The sequence below is a fragment of the Balaenoptera borealis genome (genome assembly GCF_965194805.1).
Source record: "Balaenoptera borealis genome assembly, chromosome: 3".
NCBI classification, from domain to species: domain Eukaryota; kingdom Metazoa; phylum Chordata; class Mammalia; order Artiodactyla; family Balaenopteridae; genus Balaenoptera; species Balaenoptera borealis.
The window spans coordinates 74,772,322-74,791,819 of NC_138866.1; the positions used below are offsets into that span (position 1 = coordinate 74,772,322).

At 41.8% G+C, this 19,498-nt stretch overlaps 1 protein-coding gene across 8 annotated transcripts in view; it reads left to right on the forward strand.

The window, feature by feature from the left end:
* Positions 1-2,168: 2,168 nt before the first annotated feature.
* CHD8 (chromodomain helicase DNA binding protein 8) overlaps positions 2,169-19,498 on the forward strand; it is a 56,982-nt gene continuing 39,652 nt past the window's right edge. For 3 of the 8 annotated variants that reach the window (XM_082384907.1, XM_082384911.1, XM_082384910.1), the window contains exon 1: positions 14,985-15,099. The gene's annotated coding sequence lies outside the window, so the exon portion shown is untranslated. Of the gene's footprint in view, positions 2,324-3,258; positions 3,458-14,984; positions 15,100-19,498 lie in introns of those variants that run through there. The other 5 variants (XM_082384909.1, XM_082384913.1, XM_082384908.1 and 2 more) reach the window with 4 other exon arrangements.

Consider the following 19,498-nt stretch of genomic DNA (forward strand, 5'->3'; position numbering starts at 1 on the left):
GCTGCAGACATTTCGTGTGTCATTTCTGATTGTATCCCAAACGTAAGTAGATACTCTCCTTCTAGGGAATTGTATCAAAGGTATTGGAAGAAGCCTCCTTAAGATACATTCATTTTATACAGGATTCTGCCCCCAGTAGTAGTGGTATTATTTAATAGTGTACCACAGGAAGTTGGAAGGCATTTGGAGTATTGCTTTGATTATTGTTTGGTTTGGTTTGGTTTTTGAAAAATCCTACCTCATTCTAAAAGGGATTGAGGCTGTTGAATTTGGCCTGCCCCCTCACACCAGGGACAAAACTAAAGTAAATATAACTTAATAGTTTCTGTACAGGAGTTTTCCTTTACCAACCAAAAAAACCTTTAGTGATTGGGATGAATCAGAGCACTGATCAGAGATAGCATTCTGCCTAGAGCTGCTGCTTTCAGTCATTAAAGGATACCATTTTGATATTTTAGAGTGTATCTTTTTGATCTGAATCCCACATCCAGTTATTTTATCCAAACCACTGATAACTTTCTATACTCGGATATTTCACCAATTTTAGGGAAGCATGAGAAACAGAAGTACCTGGGCAAATTCATGATCTGTGTTGATCATTGTTGATGTTCTGAATGAAATGGTCATGAAGAATTATAGAAAGTGGATCTCCCATGTGAAGAATAGTAGTTATAAGATAATATGGGTGTTGGTTGATTTTTGAAGGCCAGGACCATTGGAAGTCATACTATTTATAGCAGTCTAAATCATCACTATTTATAGATCATTGCAGATAGCAGGCACACCCATTCCCCTTTCTATAATGCCTATTAACTGGTTCTTTAGATAGTAGGTTTATTTTGTACCAAATAAGCAGACGGATAATAGGTTCTCATTATAGAAACTTAATAATTAAGATCATATCTGTATACGCATTTACAGATAAATATATTGTTCTGGTAAGTCCTAATACTAACATCAAGTTTAATTTGGCCAACAGATTTTGTTCAATATACAGAGAAATGTATTTGGCCGAGTCTTAATCACTTCTGCGATAAAATACTGATTCGTGTGACTCCTTAAGGTCTCTGAGCTCCCACCATGTATGACCATGCAAATGTTACTCCTTCAGAAATTCCTTTAATGATACGGAAAGACTCCCTTCACTCAATTCAAAAAAATAAAAACTTCTTGTAGCAAGTTGTAATAGCAGTAGAGATTTAAACTAGAAAACACGGGAAACTCTTTCTCATTGAGGGCAAGAGAATTTCACCTACACTAAAATTATTAACAATTTAAACGCAGTTATTAGAACATTACTCTGCAGCCAATGTTTCTAAGGCAGTCTCTTAATGCCCCTCCTCCTTGCATATAATTTCACCTTTAAGACTTCTGCTCTCTCTATCTGTAGTCACAGGTAGTTTGGGTCTATTGATGAACTTAGGCCTTTAAAAAAAAAAAAAAAAAGTTGAAATTCTTCCCTGAATCCTGTTCATTTCCAACTGACTAGCAGTACTCTGTACCGTCAAAGTCAGAACACTGGAAACCTTGCACGTGAAGCATAAGGATTAGAAGCATCTAGAATAGATGCATAACCTATGTTGATCTTATGCTGATATCCTGAGGAGTGAGGTGTCTCCAAAGGATTATCCCAGGAACTCGGAAAATCCAGTCATTCCAAGAATGCATTTTTGCTTCTTTGATTTGGTCAAGATCGCTTCCCTCGTATGAGAGAGAGGGTGGGGGCTGCCTCCAAGCGCATTCAGCACTATTCCATATTTTCTCCCCATCGTGACTGAGGGATACTCTGATCATCTAAAGGAGAGTACATGGGGGCTGCACCTAAGTAGTCCGACAGAACGCCGAAAGGGACTTCAAATTCCTTAAGCACTCCTTCCTCCTCCCCGCCCTAAGGCACCAGCCCGATCCAAGATGGCTTCCCAGAAACAGGTAACTAAACGTTGTTTTCGTTTAGAGCGCCCCCAACGGCGGGGATCAAGAAAAGATGCCGAGAGATCTGAAAGTCCGTGAACTGAGAGCCGTCAGAGCCGACCTACCGCCAAATTTTATTTTCAATCAGGCACATTTGTGGTTGCCTCAGCCTTTTAGGCCCTCCCACCCTCAAGAGACTTCCTGGATGGCACTCACACTACCCTGCTGGAAGAGGCGGGGCCTCGGCCCTGCCATTGGTGGGTGGGAGCGTAGGTGGGCGGAGCAAGGGAGAATGGACTACTAGCAAGCTAGATTGAGCCGAGGGCTGGCCATGCTCCGCCGGAAGGCGCCTTGTTCTCCGAAAGGGTGAATTGAAACGCTGGCTGGAAAGGAAGCACCAGGACTTGTTCAGGTAGGCTTTCCGCTCACGCCCGCCGCTCAATGCTGGTCCAAGAGTCTTTGCAAAAGCTGAGGCTCTTAGAATTGGCTTCCATAACTCATTCTCCTCCTCGCGCCCCCGCCCTCTGCCCGTCCCCCAGTTGTAAGGGATCAGGTGCTGGGTGATGCTCTGGACTGAACCATTCTCCTTTGTGAGAGGCCGGGGGAGAGGGCGGCTGCCGGGCCGAGGGCCCCGAGTCTGGCCGAGCCGCGAACGGGGCTGCCCCTGCCCTTGTGAAGTTTTTAGGGCTTGTCATTGCATTACTGGGTATCATGTAGATTTGAGGCAGCTCCTTGTTCTCTTTGCCCCTTCAGAGGAGGGAAAACTCCCCGGCTCCGTTTGGTTACTCCATACTTTGGACGCAGAAGTGGGAGGTTAGGGATTTTTTCTTTTTTTTTTTAATTGCTTTTTTTTTTTTTTTTTTTTTTGCATTTTAGCAATAAAGGTGGGTAAGAGAGCATGGGGTGAGCCTGTGCAGATTGTTTTACATTCTTAGGTGTAATTTCTGTGGATCTTTGGGAGAGCAGAGCAGGCGTTAGGACGTGTTCAGAGATGTGGGAAGAGAGAAGCTCAAGCCTTGCATCTCCATTGACAAGTCTGCAGAGCTCACTGGTTTTCTGTTGCATTATGTAAACTCTTCAGTGCCAGAAGTCCCCTCCCCCTACCTCGGAGCGAATGCAATTTCTTTATTTACCTGTCTAGTGTCGCAGGAAATTTCCCTGCCATTGCAGCAGCTGTGCAAATGCAGCAGCTTCTACCTTTTAAGGGTCAGTCCTAAATGATTAAGGTCTTAAAGGAAGAGGTAAATAGTGGTGTATAGATGTTTAGTGGGCCAGTCTCTTTTAAATGACTGAACACAGTGAGGCGGAAGTCGAAGACTTAGAACTTGATATCTTTTTCTTTTAAAGGATAGACATAGTGGAACGCCCCAAACACCAGAGGAGCTGCATTGTCTGTCTGCTGCACCCTACCATCACACTAGCATCCACAGATTGTTTACTCTTCATGTTGCTCTGAACCTGTCAGTTCAGTCGGGGATTCTCTAACTGGTTATCCTTAGCATCACGTGAGGTCCTATCTGGTGTGGGGCACTTTAGGTGCTAGAAGGTGAGTTTGTGATTTGAATAATGTTCTCTCTTAGTTCGTTAGATAACGTCTTCTGCCTAGGAATTTCTTTTGTATTAATCAACAGATAGTTGTCAGAACAAACTGTGGTCAGCCTCTTAGGGCCAGAACATGGGAAGCTTCTCATTCCAAGTATTTTGGATTATCCCACCCCTTAAAAGAAAAGAAAAATTATGGTAAGGAAAACAGCATTCTTCATTTGAGAAGTCAGGTCGCAAGAGTGGTATGCCAGTGGGTCTGCAAGGCAAGATGAAGGACATTGGCCAAAGAGAGGGTAGCTGTGTGTGTAAAGACAGGCTTGGGGGAAGGTTTCAAACTGCAGTAGTAAAGGAGTAGTGGATTGGGATAAGGGATTTGATGGAGCAGTGCATGGGTACTTGCATGGTTGTCACCTTACCCATGTGTGATCTATCCTGTGCATCTGTCCTTTTGAGTGTGTCAGTTCCAAAATTGACAAAATCCACTTAGACATGGATAGAAAATGATAGAAATAGAAATCTGCTGAGCTGGTTGTGAATCACCAGGAAACACCTTGTATTTCCTGGGACAGCCTTCTCTGCAGCACCCGCTGGGTGATGGGGTGGAAGAATCTTGGTATTGTGGTAACCACCACTTCAGAGTTTTGCTTGTAACAAGAAAAATTTGCCATTTTATGTGAAGAGTTGAGTTTTTGATAGGTAAGGTAGGATGGCGATGGGGCTTAGTCTTTATTTTTTTTTTTTTTTTTTTTTTTTTTTTTTTGGGGCTTAGTCTTTAAAAGAAACCATTGTATACATCTCCTTTGGAAAGGGTGTGGTATTTCTGAGCAAAACTACCTCTTAAGATTAATTTGTGGGTGCCAAGCACTGTGCTTGCTTACTGAAAGAATGAGATTTGATATTCTCATCTGTGGAAGGACTGTAACATCTTCACAGCATTCAGATGAATACTAAATGCTTTGAAGGTATTGTTTGTCCACAATCCTGCAAGGGTTAAGCTGTCTTCTGAGCTTAGGTTTAGCCTAATACCTGAAGGATAAACAGAAGACAAATATTTTTCTGGACCCTCTACCCTCACCCCTAGAAGTCACTCCACTTCTGGAGTTGCATTTGAGCCAGCCCCTGATCTGTAGGTCTTTGCTCGACCTACCCTTGCACTACTGTAACCAACTTAGTATTTACTATTTTACTTTTAGCATTCAGTCCATTGATAGACTATCGTTTTGTATCTTACTCAGTTTAACTTTTTGTATCTCCTCTTTAACTAATTATTTATTCTCTTTCTCACAGAGTTGGTGCTCTTCCTTTCATCCTTCTGTTACAATTTTGTTCACTTTGCCTTTTGTTTTAATTCACTTACATTGTCCCTTTTTGCATCTGTCTTGAGGTCGTTTAAGAATGCAGAGATCCTTATTTTCAAGATATACTTCCTTTGGTGCCTAATACCCGAGTAACAGTTGTATTTCTGTTTTTTGATTCTTGTTTTTTTTTTGGACCGCACAGAGCGGCATGTGAGATCTTAGTTCCCCGACCAGGGATTGAACCCGCGCCCCTGCAGTGGAAGCGTGGAGTCTTAACCACTGGACCGCCAGGGAGGTCCCAACAGTTGTATTTCTATATAGCAAAGCTGTTGTGTGAACCATTTACTATTGCCTAAAGGTTTATTTAACCATTTATTACATTTTGAATTTTATCCTGGATAACCTTCCCCCAGCATTAACCTCTGTTTTGTTTTGTGTGTACACTTGTATGAAGTTGTAATTTGGCTCTGTTTTTTGCCTAAAAAACTAATTCATATTGCCTTGAAGATTTTCATTGTCTCTGTATTGCAAAATAAGTCCACCTCTTTGTAGTCTCTGAGATTTCTCATTAAGCTGTTCAGTAGGTAACATTTCTTTTGCCCTTTTATCACCCGTCACTTTCTATCCTTCACTAGACTCTTGGTTGTTGAATGACACATGAAGCAAAATGCTCAACTTTAAAATATGTTAATTCTTGCTTTCAGATTGCAGCAGGAGACTTTTAAAAATAAAGCACTTAATTTCTACCCACAAATGTACATTACATGATAATAAAAAGCCTAGCAGGCGTAAACAGAAAGACTGGCATAGATAATTTCTTTGCATTCACCTTCAGCAAGGATGAATCCAGGGATGTATTCCAAGCAGTAGAGCAGTGTAGGAAGCCTAGACAATGTTCTAGCCTCTTCCTATTCAGACTTTCCAAGTATATTCTCACTAGTTTGTTTGAAAAGAGTTCCCAGAACATGTTCAAATAAAAGTACAAAAAAATTTCAACATCAGACCAAGGATTTTAAACATTACTTACTCTTCTGTGTAATTTTTGAGAGAAGATTGGCTTCGTAACTGAAAGAATGAACCATTCCTGATTTTATTCCCTCAGTACATTTCCAGAGAAATTTATTGTGTATGGCTTCTTTTTATTTGGTATTTTCAGACTTTATTTCATTTTAAAAAGGTAATTAAATGACATACTACTGAAATTACTAGATAATAATAGAATTGTGCTTCTTTCCTCCACTGTATGTCAGCACCCTAAATCTGATAGTTCTAATCCTTTAGGCAATGTCCCAATATTCCAGTAATTAGTAACTCCGCAATAACAACACCTTTTTGTTTTGTTTTGTAGTTCTTCTAAAACTATGTCCATAACTCTCTGAGAAAGAATATGTATTAACTGAATTCTTAATTTCACCTGAGAGGAAGGATATTCAAGACCTGTAAAGTCTTTGGGGTTTCTCAAATTGTCTCTCATGGTCATTAGGGAAACCTTTGGAATATCCTGCCTCCTTTTTTTCCTCCACTGCATACTTTGGGGATACATTATATCTTTAGGGATTATTCCTTTGGGACATGGGTATTCTGAAGTACCCAGTCCCATTAGTGATATGGGAATTTCTCTTTGGTTCTAGAAGAAACCAGTGATTTCAGTAGTTTGGCTGCCTACTTAGAGCCAAATCATAATAGAGTTTTGTAATAGAACATGAAAGTCATACTTCATATATTCTATGATTTTCATGTTCTGTTACAGATATCAGATGTATATCAGATATACATCCATCTAAATAAACTGAATGACTGGGAAGATTTTTCAGGATTTTTGAATAGGAGCTACCAAGTTGCATGAACACTGAACTTTCAGTGTTTTATTCTTTTTTTAAAAAATTAATTAATTTATTTATTTATTTTTGGCTGCATTGGGTCTTCGTTGCTGCGTGTGGGCTTTCTCTAGTTGCAGTGAGCGGGGGCTACTCTTCGTTGCGGTGCGCGGGCTTCTCATTGCGGTGGCTTCTCTTGTTGTGGAGCACGGGCTCTAGGCGCACGGGCTTCAGTAGTTGTGGCGCATGGACTTAGTTGCTCCGCGGCATGTGGGATCTTCCCGGACCAGGGCTCGAACCCGTGTCCCCTGCATTGGCAGGTGGATTCTTAACCACTGTGCCACCAGGGAAGTCCCCAGTGTTTTATTCTTCATTGCTTCCACTCAGTACCCAGTCATTCTTTGTTTATTTACACATTAGTTCTTCTATAAAGTGTAGTGCTTTTGCCTGTTTTTCAGGTATGCCTCCTGTTGGGGGGACCTTTTCCATGAGGAATTAAATATATATAGGTAGTGGTCACTTTCATTCACTGCTTTCCTAAAAGTCATGGGAGTCAAAAATTGAGGTACCTGGGTTTGGGCATGTGAGCTACCAAGGGACAGCCTAGTCAGCTGGAGAACTGTAAGTTCCCACAGGCAGGCATTGTGAAGTAAATGGAGTATTCAGACACTGGCATCGTTCATACAAACACAAAAAATGATTAATTGAATTACCTGCGTGTTGCCCTAGCCACCCGTGCTGGTTGAAGTCTGTTCCGTGGTTTTGAGGTTAAAGGGTTATACTGCTTTCTCAGCACAGTAGTACTAGTCTTTTGATCCTGCCCAGCAGTCCTGCTATTCTAATTATGAAACTTTTGCATCTATTTTAGTATCCCACCATTCTGCTTAGCAGATCAGCTCAGCCCAACCTCTAAGGAGTAATTTTGCTTTGAGAGAAACCTTTAGTGGTACTGTTTTTAAATTATTGGATAGGGAATAATAAACTCCTTTTTATTTGCCTACTGTGTGCCAAACATTGTACATTATCTTTTAATCTTCAGAATAACCCTGAAAATGTATGTGATGTTACTTTCATTTTACAGAAGAGAAAAAATAAGACTTAGTGAGGTTAGATCATTTAACCAGGAGTAGGACTCTGGTCTGTCAGACTTCAAAGCCTCATTCATTATTGTCTCCCTACATTTAGAAATTCATTGCTGACCCCTGTAGGAGAACTGTCTTTGACCACAACATTAGACGAGTAGGCATTCCATAGCCTGTTACAGCTGTGTCTTTAGCAGTTGTAGAGCCTTGAGAATGTAAAATTTCTTTTTGTCTTTGTATTTCTGTCTGTTAAAAGGAAAAAAAAAAAAAAAGAATAGTTTCTTTTATTTAACTTAGTTTTTTTGAAGATAAGATTATGTGAAATACTTGAAGCTCTACAGAGGAAAATCACTTGGTCAGTCTTGCAGATAACTCCATTTTTTAGCCAATGCAAGTCAAACTAGCCAACTGAATTTTCATCAGTCCCGTGTCGCTGGGTCATTTTTTGTGCCTAGAGGCACAAGTGTGATAGTAACAGTGTTTCTCCCCCCAGCCACACATACTTTTTTTAGCATAAATGTTGCAGTGAAAACAATCCCTCATAAATAATTGAGTAAGAGTTCCCCAGTGGCCTAGTGGTTAGGATTCCGGGTTTTCACTGCTGCGGCCCAGGTTCGATCCCTGGTCGGGGAACATTGTGTATGCCGTGCAGCGTGGCCCAAAAAAAAAAAAAAAAAAAAATTAAGTAAATATTTATATTTTTCTGTTAGGCTGAAAAAATATATGTATACTTGGCCCAATTAAAGTAGGACATGCGAGGGTGGTGTGGGAGAGCGTAAAGAGGAACAGGACTCTGTTACGTGAATTATATATATTATGGGGGGAGGGCAAAATGGGCAAAGGGGATCAACTGTATGGCAATGGATGGAAAGTAACTTTGTGGTGGTGAGCACGCTGTAGTGTATACAGAAGTAGAAAAGTAATGTACACATGAAATTTATGTAACGTTATAAACCAATATTACCTCAATAAAAAAAATTATGTATATCATTATTTGCGCTGGATGTCCAAAAGTGGTGTCACACAAGGTAGATATATTAATCCAGTTAGATATTCCTCATCTAGAACCTAGAGTATTATTTTCACCTTGGTGAACATGTGCCAGTGAAGAGGAACTTCTCCAGATCCAGTCTAACTTGACTTCAGGGCAGTGATCCTTAAATATTAGGTTTTTATATTCTGTCTTCAGACTTAGACCAAAACTCCAGAGTTTTACTGGAAAAAAATCTACAATGAGGCTGACTTAAGAATGAATCCCTGCCCTATCTTTGAGTCATATGGGTATGGTTTCATCCATTCACTTCTTGCCATAGTTTCAAATTGGCCACCACTGAGGCTTTATGGTACCAAGCCTAAAGGAGGTAACTAAAATTTCACTGCTTTCAATAGTGATTACCACACTGTAGAAAACAGTCTTTTATGTGTATTGGATGCAGCTTCTTTTGCTATACCTGAAAGCTGTGTCTGCTACAGGTCCTAGAAAGTGAAGATGCTTAAGATTTTGTGATGCCTCTTCTGAATGTTTCTGGTAGGAAATGTGCCACTGCCTGTTTACTATCTCAGCAGTCTGGAGAAGCCCTTGGTTTTGGTCAGATACCTCCGTATTACCCCTCCACAGCCCCACTCCCACACACCTTTGGCTGGAAGTTGAAAATGCATTCCTTCACAGAAGTACACTGAGTGCCCATTACCACCTGATAAGCCAAGGAAATATTGTCATAAGTCATACACAGGCCTTGCCCTTGTGCAACTTGCATTCTAATATGGGGGTGAGGGAGGATGGATATCAAACAATTAATTATATAATCAGTTATTCAGTCTACTACAAAAGAGAAATTATGGATGTTACAAGAGAATTTATAATAAGGGCATGTAGCCTACACCATAGTATAGTTGGGTGGTTAAGAATGTGACTTCAGAAGCCACATTGCCTAAATTTGAATCTGACACCACTTTTCATTAGCCGTGGAATGTTGGGCAAATTGCTTATCTTTCTGTGCCTCAGTTTCCTCATCTGTAAAATATAGTTATTTCAAGTTTAAGAAAATTGAAACTCCTAATGCATTTTCGTTGTTTAGAAGAGGGCCAGGTACGTAATGTACATTCAACAAGTTTGGCTGTTTTTTGTCTGGGAGCTCAGGGAAAGCTTTTCTTTGAAATGACGAAGTTGAAATGAGCTTTGAAGGATAAGTAAGAATTAAATAGGCAGAATCGATGGGGAACCAGTTAGAAGGCAATTGCAATAGTCCAGGGAAATGAGGATGGTAAATTGATCCAGAATGGTAGTAGAGGCAGAAGTGGATGGATTTGAGGGATGTTTAGGAGGTAAAGGTAGGATTTTAAAATATTGGATAGGGGTGGTAAGGAAGAGAGTTTCTGGTCTCTACAGCCATGACTGAATAGGAGATGCTGGAGGATGATTACCCTCTGTGTGTGTGCGCGCGTGGTGGTGTGGATGGAGGAGACTACCAAGGAATCAGTCTCCTTGAGGTAATAAGCCCCTTATAGGGAGAGTTGGACGAGTGGGTCAGCCAGGGAGACTGGAGAGACTACCAGGAAGAGCTATTGGGTAAGCAAGTGAATAAACAGGCCTGGAGTTCAGACGTCTTGCCCAGAGATACAAATGAGAGACGTAAGTATATAGATAGTTTGTTGAAGAAAATAATGAATTGAGACCTTGTACGTGAATTAGACATTCTTGAAAAGAAAGTATAGAATGAAAAAAAAAGAAGGCCTAGGACCAAAAAGCTTGGTGAACTTCAACAATAAAAGGCCGGTAGAGGAGAAGAATAGCAAAGGAGAATTGGCCAGAGAGGTAGAATGAAAATCAGAAAAGTGTGATGTCCTGGAAGCCATTAGAAAAAAGTGTTTGGGCGGCGGGGGTGTTTCTGAAATCTTTATGACCCTTCCTTGGCGCCCTGAGAGTTTTAATTTAGGTCTCTCATTACTCAAAGTTGGATGCTAGTGACTTAGAACATCTATAGCAGGTTAGGCTGACTGAAGCTGGTGAGTTGAACGTGATCTTTAGACGCTAGAATCTAAAGTATAGTTATTCCTGTTTGCTGTAAATTAGATTTAATGTAGAGGAAGCAAGGGCTACAGTGCATATTCAAGCTCAATAGATATTAGCCTGCTGAAATTAATGAATTATTTTGAAGGCCATTCATCTGGGTGGTGATTCCCTCTAAGGCTGCCTAGCATCTCCAAGGTAGGTAGAGACACTGGCAAAACAGTTTTTTTCCAAATAGTCTATCCAGCTACATTCGTTGAGTACCTCCTAGAAATAGCGGTTACATACCAAGAAGTGTGCGAGATGTTTCATTAATCCTCATTAATGGCCCTGTAATTTGAGCCGCCTTTGTACAGAGGAATGAACTAGACTCAGAAAAATTTATTTACTTAGTGGGACAGAAATTTGAACCCAGATCCCTCTGACTTGAAGCTCATCATGCCTCCACATACAAATATAACTAAAATACGAAGTAGAAGGTAATTATCCCAAAAGAGTACTTAACAAAAATACTATGAAAGCTCATGTGAGACTGATTACTCTTAGCTTGACAGTGAAAAGTAGAGATGCATTAAATCCAATGGACATTTTAAAGTTCTTATATTATTGGACATTTTTGCTTTGTTCAATGCAATTGATCGCTCTTTCCCTCGGCAACACTCTACTGTCTTTGCTTCGGTGATATTGCACTCTCTGCATCTCTAGCTTTGCCTTCTTTACCTGCTTAGTAGGTGTGGCTTATTCCGATTTTTAAATCCTAATGTTCTCTTGGGTTCCTCTTTAGCTTTTTTCACTCTACACCGAAAAATCTCAAATTTGGGGGTTTCCAGCTAAGTGTTTTTTCTAACGCATAGTGTTTAAAACATTTTAAAAAATTAGTTGTCTGCATTTAAAACCCAGAAGATTTACATAAAACTCTGTATTTCTGGCTTTTGAAAAACCTGAAGTTCTCTCTCAATCTTGGATGTGTGTTTCCATATGGCAACACTTAACTAGAGCTGAGTAGCAGCTGCTCTGTTTGGAATGGACATCCAGTTCTTCACAGACCCCTCACATTCTCTGTTGTCTCCCCAACAGTATTGGTGCAGTGTTTCATATACTAGCTCTTCTCTTCATACTCCCTGGGTAATCTCCACTCTTAAAACTACTATTTTGATACTGATAACTCTGTCACCAAGCCAACTTTTATATTTATAATCCAACCTTCTATTGAATATCACTACTTAACATGCTATAGGCAACTCAGACTAAACATGGCTGAACTCATCTTTCCCTGTAAACTCTAAGTTTTACCAATTTTTATCCCCTAAGTATTATTCCGCTCTGGCCTTTCCTTCCCATCATTACCTTTTGAACCACATTGCTATGATTCAGGCTCTAATCATCTTGTTGGATGCAAACAACAGAAATCATCTTTTGGCTAACTTAAGCAGAAGGGGAACATATTCGAAGGATATTGTGTGGCTCACAAAATCAGTGGGAATGCTAGAGAACCTGATTTAGAAAATGATCTGAAACCAAGGGAAGTTGGAAACATGGAGAACGTGGCCAGGATCATACCACTGAACAGTCTGTTTATGATGCTGCAGAATTCCAGTGTCTGACATTGCTGAATATTGTCTAACTGGTTGGTTCTGGATCTTTGTATTACCACTGCAAAGTCAAGGTTTTCCACAGGAGTGTCCACTTAGACTAGGCTAGGTCATGTGCGTACTTCTTCTCTGACAAGAAGAGGAGATGGGACTCTGCCCCTCATTTCAGTACCCCCACCCACCCATCCCAGCTCTATAGTGGGGATTAAGATCCACTCTTCCATTGAAGACTTTTAACCTTGCGCTATTCTCCCAATATAGGAAGGGGGAAGCAGGAAAAAAAAAAAAACAGCAAGCATCCACAATACAACTCTTTTCTGGACTACCACAGCAGCCTCCTGACTACTTCTGTGTCCTCTGTTCCATCATCCCCCAAATCTATTCTCTATCCAACAGCCAGAGTTAGCTAACTAAAATGCATTTCTGATTATGTCGTTTCATGTTTCAGTGGCTCCTCATCCACCTAGAAGAAAATGCTTTAACATGGCGTTCAAGGCTTCTTCCTTGAAGGGTCTGGCCCTTACCTATCCCTTCAATCTTATCTCCCTCTGATTTCTTCTTTGTGATTTACACTTTAGCAAGACTGAACTTCAGAGCTACTTAGAGTTTCCTCTACACGTCTCATGGCTGTTTTTCATTGCTGTGCTTTGTTTTGCCTTTCCTCTTACTGTCCCTGTTGGCTGAATACCCCTTTCTTGTAGCCCACCTTACCTTCCCTAGTTAACGCCTCCTCATCCTTTAAGAAACTTGCTTGATACCTTTTTCTCCTAGTTTATTAAGTCCCTTTCATCTGTGTTCCTGAAATAGTCACTACTGTCATAGTCCCTACTCTTCACCCTCTCCCCACATGTATACACAAATGTACTCCTACCTGTTGTAAGTTCTTTGAGGGTAGAGATTGTCTTATTCATCTTCGGTTCTCTTACACTACCATATTACTTCATATATTATATTCTCAATAAATGTCGAGATAATGAAGAGGCATTTGATATAGATCTTAAAGGATAAGTAAGATTCTGATAAGACAAAGAAGTGAAATAAGGATGATATAATTTGAAGGCAAGTGTATTAGCTAGGCCCAGATGAGAAAAAATATATGACAATATTAAGTTGTCTTTTTTGGCCAGCATGTAAGTGTGTACGTAGAAGAATAGTGGGAATAAGACTAGAAAAGCAGGGAGTTTCCTGGCGGTCTAGTGGTTAGGACTTGGTGCTTTCACTGCTGTGGCCCCGGGTTCAATCCCTGATCGGGGAACTAAGATCCCACAAGCCACGGGACATGACCAAAAAAAAAAAAAAAAAAGACTGGGAAGGCAAAATGTGGTCTTAAGAATTATGTCTTAAGTAACAGGGAACCTTTAAAAGTTTTTAAGCAGGAGACTGATTTGGCCATACTGTGTTTTAGGAAGTTAATCTGGTAGCAGAAAGAATTAGTAGGGGGAGAGATCAGCTATGAGGCTTCTTTCTCCTACACGAGCTGCATAAATAAAGAAATGGCTGCAGAAATAGAGGAGTGAGATATATGAATCCTGACTTTGCCACCTAGTTTCATGGTTGAATCACTCAACTCTAAGCCTCCGTTTTCTCTTGTACAACGAGAGGACTGACTTGATATGATTGGGAAGTCTTTGCCAGCTCCAAAATCTGTGATATATTTATAGGAGAGCCTATGGGACTTGGCAAATGATTGGACGGTGGATACAGGAGGAGGTTTCAGAGGCACCTTTGAGGTTTTGAGCCTGAGTGAATGGGAAAACAGTATTGCTGTTTACAGGAGTGGGGATTGGGTGTCCCTAGCATTAGTGGTAATGCTAAGATCTTTAAAAATAGGAGCTCTAAGGCCAAGTTGATCTTCTTCCTAGTTTGTAGACTAGAGCACAGAAAATAGGATTTCAATGTTGAGGGTGGTTACATTTCAGGGGAAATTAGTGCTTAGGACATATGCAGCTGTTTTTATTAACAGATTACTTTGGGGTATTTAAGCTTGTACCATCATTCTGGGGTTGACCACCCTCGGGCATTTGAGTGGTCTCAAGTGGCATTGCAAAGTGGACACTGGCCCATATGTCATATGGGCTGAGTTTCTAGAGAGGTGAGGGTCAGAGACCAGGTTTGGGGGTGAGGAGTGGGTGTGTATTTTGGAGGGGAGGGCGCTGGGAATTGTTCGTGGGTACCTGCGATTACTTTCTAGAGAGTGATACTGCTGCCCAAGGGTTGGAGTATCAAGAATGCAGTTTGGCTTGTGGCAGAGAGAGCGCTTTATCTTTTAAGAGTAAAAGGCCCCATGTTCCAGCAACTGGGCTGACTCACTTCCATGATGGACGGAAGATTTGGCCCCTTTTAATGGGTCGTGGGATAAGGTGCAGTCACTACAGCTGAGGAGTTGACAGTGCTGCTAGGAGGCAGGGGATTCAGAGGGAGGCGGAGTTGGCCTAGTGTGGAACCCTCCCTCCCGAGTTTACGCTCTTTGGTGTGCAGAAAACAGTGTAGGTGGTGGGGGAATTTAATCGCCAGCACTAGTTTCCCGAAGCTTGGGACCGTTCCGCTGGCCAGGATCCTTTTTTTTTTCAAGCAAGCTGCAGGCTTCGCTTTGGCCCTGGAAACCGGATAGGCCTCTCCGTGCGCTCTCAACCTAACCCCGCGGTGGCGGGGGAGGGGGAAGCTCTGTCTAGTCCCGCCCATTGCGCTGTTTTGCGTGTTTGCCCCTGTGGTGAGTGGCAGGGGAGCTTAGCCAATGAGGACGCGGGGCGGGCAGGAGCATCAAGTTAGGCTGCGCAGGAGGAGGGGGAACTGGTGCTGGAGAGACAGCGAGAGGGGCGAACCGGCCCCCCACGGCCGCTGCAGGTAAAGGCACCTCTCTTACCTTGCTGGGGTGAGGCATAGCTCTTTTTCTACTTAAGGGCTAATCGGGCCTTCCCGCCTGTAGCCTCCACCCTCACATTGCTCCCACCCGGGCATCCACACCCCCCCCCACCCCGCATCTTCCCGTCTTGGCCATCCCCACCCTGGAGGGCACCCCGCTAGCTCACTCCCTCAAGAGCATGTACCTCACCTCCATTTTGGGGGCTCCAGTTGCCCGACATCTCCCGCCTCTGCTGTGTGGGCCTTACTGGCACCAGCCCTGGCAGTATGAGCAGGTAATGTACCCGGGTCCCCGCCACCCCCGCCCCCAGTCGCGTCTCCCTCTCCGTCAACCCCGCACTTCCTTACCTTGCCCCTTCCCTTCCACATGAGTACATATAATTTCTGTAGTTTCTCCTTTACCCCTTGAACATACGTACATGCTTTTAGCATTCATAGTTGCCTATTTTGCTTTCCCTGTTTATTAAGAAGGACTCACTTTACCAGCCATGTTTGCCCCAAATGTCCATACTCCTGATTGAGGTTTGAGTGCTTTTTTCGGTAATTGGGAAAACAAAAACAGAGTAGCCGCACATTTGGAATTGAGAATGGTGAAGATAGAGAAAATGGCCTAGGATCTCGATCTTCGTGAGGAGAATCTCCTGAGTGGCTCCAAGTTAATAGCTCTATTTCTTATGGTCTGTGTCCTTCCATCCTGATCCTTTGCTGACCCTAAATTGTGATTCCATTCACCTTGGATGTTTATTTCCCATTTCTTTATAAGATTTGAGACCCTTTGGGTTTCACAAATGTCTCCATGGCACAGTTTTTAAATCCTCCTCTTTTAAAATTATGTTGGTGATTTTCATTTTAAGCCTTCTGATTTATTTTATTTTCAAGGGATTTCTTCAAATTGCTTCTACCCATCATGTTTCCATATCATGTTTATGTCTACCTGCCTGCCTGCGCTGATTCTCTTGAAAGGATACAGTTTCCAATAACAAGATTAATACTTTGAAGTAAAATAGTTTGTTCTTTGAGCAGTTAGAGGTTAAGTGGGCATGGCTGCTACTTTCTAAAAGTGCATATTAACCCCCCCAGAAAAGATCAGTTTTTGTCAATATGGCATTCATCTGTTATCTTCTAAGAGGATGGACAGTACAGAGAAATCTGTAAAGGGAGAATGGATGTCTGTAGTTCAGTTTATATAATTTTATGTTTTAGACAGCTGGACTAATTTCTGTTGCAGTGTTTCTCATCCGTCATAAACAATATGATAAACTCCCTTTTGAGAGACCATAAGAAATCTTACCCCATCAGAGAGATGTCGATAATGCTTCCAAACCAGGCATACTTCTTTCTCTGCCCCCCGCCCCTGCCCATGTTATCTTTTACAGATCCTCACAGGCCAAGAGATATTGTCCAGTTCTATTGAATATAAATAACCTAAACAATGAGATGTTTTCCTTTTCCATTTGATAAATAACACCGAATGCACATTTTCAAACTTTGCATACCTTCCATCTCCCAGTTGAGAATCACTGCTTTGTTGAAAGGTATGGGGAGATTGACATGGAAAAGTATAGAGTAGAATTAAAACTAACTCCTTTATGATTGGACAGACAAGTTGTTATTGAAATGGGCAAGGGTAGGGAGACACGTTAAAATAAGAACAGGAGAGTTGGGACTCTAGATTTCTAAGAAAACCCAGAAGAACTACATTAAAGGTGATAAAGCTGCAAAAAAAATCAGTTTATATTTATTTCAAGGGAAGGGAGTAGTTTCTCCTTAAAGAAGACGATGGGATGAAGGGCTTTATATAAAGAATTTCTCTGGCTTGTTATTTGGAAGTTTTAGATGGGTGGCCTTGGATTTTAACCTTAACTTACTAGTTAGTTCTACTTCTCCCCCTCCCCCTTCCCCCCCCCCAAGGTTTTCTGTTGTTAGTCTACTCATTAGTTTGGAATTATGGAAAGTGATTAAGTGCAACCATCAAGCTTTGTCTTTCCTTTTGAGCATATACATATGTTCCTCTTTGGGGCAGTGGTAGGTGAAGACTGACTTTTCATTCTCAATATGATTAAAGTTTGCTATGATTTCTTTATCTAGGCAGTTGCTTTACTTAGGGATATATTAAGGGTTTCGTATATTTGAATGCTTAACATCTATTTAATTAATTAATTAATTAATTTATTTATTTATATTTGGCTGCATTGGGTCTTCGTTGCTGCACACAGGCTTTCTCTAGTTGCACACAGGCTTTCTCTAGTTGCGGTGAGCGGGGACTACTTCACATTGCGGTGGCTTCTCTTGTTCCGGAGCACAAGCTCTAGGCACGCGGGCTTCAGTAGTTGCGGCTCACGGGCTCTAGAGTGCAGACTCAGTAGTTGTGGCACACGGGCTCAGTTGTTCTGTGGCATGTGGTATCTTCCCAGACCAGGGCTCGAACCCGTGCCCCCTACATTGGCAGGGGGATTCTTAACCATTGTGCCACCAGGGAAGTCCCACATCTATTTATTTTAATTACCAGGGTTTGAACCATGGAAAGAGAATTCTACCAAGCTCATCTACCATGGGGTAGATGAAGTTGGTAGAGTAGGCCAGACATGGGTATAGCCAGGATAACCCGTAAATAGGAATAGATGGAGGGGTGAAGAAAGTTGGAGATATGTTTGGAGAAGGTTTATTCTTTTGAGAGTCAAGGACAACTTAAAGATGTGAGTTAAAAAAGAAGCTGGAGACTAGGATTAAAAAAATTGTACAAGATGAATTAGGTCAGTAGAGGTGAGTTGATGGGATGGGACTGAGAAGTAGTGAGACTTGATGCTGTGGCATTAAGTCAGTGGTGAGGGTTTTAAATGATTGGGCCCTGACTGACCCAGGAGAAGCAGAAATTTGGCCCAAAAATTGGGAAGGGAGATAAATGATAAGTGCATTGACCTTTAAAAACTTATACTTGAGTCATATGGAAGTAAGGAAATATTTCAGAAGCTATTAGCCTCGTTTCTCCCATTAAAAAATGAGATCTCTCTCTCTGTCTCTGACGTTGGGCTGTTGTGGAGGGAAGGAAGAGCATTTGGGTGAATAAATAGCAAGGAGTCCTGGAAAGGACAAAATACCCCATGGAAGAAAAGGCAGGTTATAAACTATTATCAGCATAAACTTTTAGTTAGTGCAAACTTTCACTGTAGTTTTTTTGTGACACTTAACTGTTAGATATTTAGTGTAACTTCTCTGACAGTGAATAGGAGGTGAAAGATAATAGGTGGCAAAGTAGGGCATAACTAGAAAAAAGCTGATGGTAGTGTTGAGAAAATCTAAAATTATTGAGTAGATTTTCATTAAATTAAGAAATATCCATAACTTAAAAAAATTTATTTATTTATTTATTCATTTATTTAGTTATGGCTGCACTGGGTCTTCGTTGCTGCATGCAGGCTCTTCTCTAGTTGTGGTGAGCGGGGGCTACTCTTCATTGCGGTGCGCAGGCTTCTCATTGTGGTGGCTTCTCTTGTTGCAGAGCACAGGCTCTAGGTGCGTGGACTTCAATAGTTGTGGCATGCGGTCTCAGTAGTTGTGGCTCGTGGGCTCAGTAGTTGTGGCACATGGGCTTAGTTGCTCCGCAGCATGTGGAATCTTCCCGGACCAGGGCTCGCACCCGTGTCCCGTGCATTGGCAGGCAGATTCTTTTTTTTTTTTTTTTTTTTTTTAAGTATTTGTTTATTTATTTATTTATGGCTGTGTTGGGTCTTCGTTTCTGTGCGAGGGCTTTCTCTAGTTGCGGCAAGCGGGGGCCACTCTTCATCGCGGTGCGCGGGCCTCTCACTATCGCGGCCTCTCTTGTTGCGGAGCACAGGCTCCAGACGCGCAGGCTCAGTAATTGTGGCTCACGGGCCCAGCCGCTCCGCGGCACGTGGGATCTTCCCAGACCAGGGCTCGAACCCGTGTCCCTTGCATTGGCAGGCAGATTCTCAACCACTGCACCACCAGGGAAGCCCAAGGCAGGTGGATTCTTAACCACTGCGCCACCAGGGAAGTCCTATCCATAACTCTTCTGATCACCATTTTGAGTTACTTTGGGGCAGGTATTAGATAGGAGAGGCTGGAATGAGCTGGTGGAATAATTTAACCAGGAGTGGGAAGTGATAGGGACCCTGGTTGAGATGTGAAGGGTATACAATTACTGAAGCTAGGAAAATCTTGTTTAACATTGGTGGAGATGCCATGTATGCTTTGTAATTTTGACCAATGTGCCAGCTACTGATGAGTGTGTCCTCTTATCTATGTCTGATTTTCTGGACTACTTACCCACATTATATTGTTTTGCAAGGATAACTGGAATGGGTTAAAGAAAGGGGAAAAAAAGTTTGGGGGTTGTATGGAAGGGCCTTCTTCAGTCAAG